The sequence below is a fragment of the Palaemon carinicauda genome, chromosome 27, assembly GCF_036898095.1.
Source record: "Palaemon carinicauda isolate YSFRI2023 chromosome 27, ASM3689809v2, whole genome shotgun sequence".
NCBI lineage: Eukaryota > Metazoa > Arthropoda > Malacostraca > Decapoda > Palaemonidae > Palaemon > Palaemon carinicauda.
This window is the reverse complement of record NC_090751.1, coordinates 9,001,225-9,003,682: the sequence shown is the minus strand read 5'-3', so window position 1 is coordinate 9,003,682 and position 2,458 is coordinate 9,001,225.

The following is a 2,458-nucleotide window of genomic DNA, read 5'->3' as shown; positions in this document are numbered from 1 at the left end:
ATTATTATTATTACTAGCTAAGCTACAACCCTAGCTGGAAAATCAGGATGCTATAAGCCCAGAGGCTCCAGGGAAAATAGCCCAGTGAGGAAATGAAAAAGGGAAAATAAAATATTTCAAGAAGAGTAACATCATCAAAATGAATATCTCCTATATAAACTATAAAAGCTTTAGCTATTTAATCAAATTGTCCCGCCAACACCTGCCCCCCCCCCCCCCCCAAGTCCTGCCTGCAATAAAAAGTGGCGAGATTTTACTGCTGTGTGAATGAGTGGGGTTACCCGGCTACCCCAGATAGCTTCCAACCTTCCCACTTATTTGTGGTTGGGTGGGTTCCACCTCGCTTTCAAGCCTTAATGCCCAGTCTTCCAACTCGGCGGAAATATAATCCCTATTAAATATTATTATTATTATTATTATTATTATTATTATTATTATTATTATTATTACTTGCTATGCTAGAGCCCTAGTTAGGAAAGCAAGATGCTATAAGCCGAGGGGCTCCAACAAGGAAAATAGCCCAGTGTGGAAAGGAAACAAGGAAAAATATAAGATTTTAAGAACAGTAATATTAAATTAAATATTTCCTATATAAACTATAAAAACTTCAAAAAACAAGAGGAAGAGAAATAAGATAGAATAGTGTGCCCGAGTGCACCCTCAAGCAAGAGAACTCTAATCCAAGACAGTGGAAGACCATAGTACAGAGGCTATGGCACTACCCAAGACTAGAGAACAATGGTTTGATTTTGGAGTGTCCTTCTCCTAGAAGAGCTGCTTACCATAGCTAAAGAGTCTCTTCTACCCTTACAAAGACGAAAGTAGCCACCGAACAATTACAGTGCAGTAGTTAACCCCTTGGGTGAAGAAGAATTGTTTGGTGAACTCAGTGTTGTCAGGTGAATGAGGACAGAGGAGAATCTGTAAAGAATAGGCCAGACTATTCAGTGTATATGTAGGCAATGGGAAAATGAACCGTAACCAGAGCGAAGGATCCAATGTAGTACTGTCTGGCCAGTAAAAGGACCACATAACTCTCCAGTGGTAGAGACCAAAAAACAATAAATTCCATGGCCTTCGCTCTACGGTCTATATTTCCTAATCAATGTTGATTTTGAGGCGCCCCCAAATGATTTTGGGGCTCCCCAATTGATTTTGTGGCTCCCCCAAATGATTTTGATGCTCCCCAATTGATTTTGGGGCGCCCCCAAATGATTTTGGGGCTCCCCAATTGATTTTGGGACGCCCCCAAATGATTTTGGGGCGCCCCCAAATGATTTTGGGGCTCTCCATTTGATTTTGGGGCGCCCCCAAATGATTTTGGGCCCTCCAATTGATTTTGGGGCCCCCCAATTGATTTTGGGGGCGCCCCCAATTGATTTTGGTGCACCCCTAATGATTTTGGGGTGCCCCCAAATGATTTTGGGGCTCCCCAATTGATTTTGGGGCGCCCACAAATGATTTTGGGGTGCCCCCAAATGATTTTGTGGCTCCCAATTGGTTTTGGGGCACCCCCAAATGATTTTGGGGCTCCGCAATTGATTTTGGGGTGCCCCCAAATGATTTTGGGGCTCCCCAATTGCTTTTGGGGGCGCCCCCAATTGATTTTGGGGTGCCCCAAAATGTTTTTGGGGCGCCCCCAAATGATTTTAGGGCTCCCCAATTTATTTTGGGGGCCCCCAAATGATTTTGGGGCTCCCCAATTGATTTTGTGGCTCCCCCAAATGATTTTGGGGTTCCCCAAATTATTTTGGGGTTCCCCCAAATGATATTGAGGCTCCCCGAATGATTTTGGGGCGCCCCCAAATGATTTTGGGGCGCCCCCAAATGATTTTGAGGCGGCGCCCCCAAATTATTTTGGGGCGGCGCCCCCAAATGATTTTGGGGCGGCGCCCCCAAATGATTTTGGGGCGGCGCCCTCAAATGATTTTGGGGCGGCGCCCCAAATGGTTTTTGGGCGGCGACCCCAAATGATTTTGGGGCGGCGCCTCCAAATGATTTTGGGGCGGCGCCCCCAAATGATTTTGGGGCGGCGCCCCCAAATGATTTTGGGGCGGCGCCCCCAAATGATTTTGGGGCGGCGACCCCAAATGATTTTGGGGTTCCCCAAATGATTTTGGGGCTCCCCAATTGATTTTGTGGCTCCGCCAAATGATTTTGGGGTTCCCCAAATGATTTTGAGGCTCCCCGAATGATTTTGGGGCACCCCCAAATGATTTTTGGGTGCCCCCAAATGATTTTGGGGCGGCGCCCCCAAATGATTTTGGGGCGGCGCCCCCAAATAATTTTGGGGTTCCCCGAATTATTTTGGGGCGCCCTCAAATGATTTTGGGGTTCCCCTAAATGATTTTGGGGCTCCCCCAAATGATTTTGGGGTTCCCCTAAATGATTTTGGGGCGCCCCCGAATGATTTTGGGGCGCCCCCGAATGATTTTGGGGCTCCCCAAATGATTTTGGG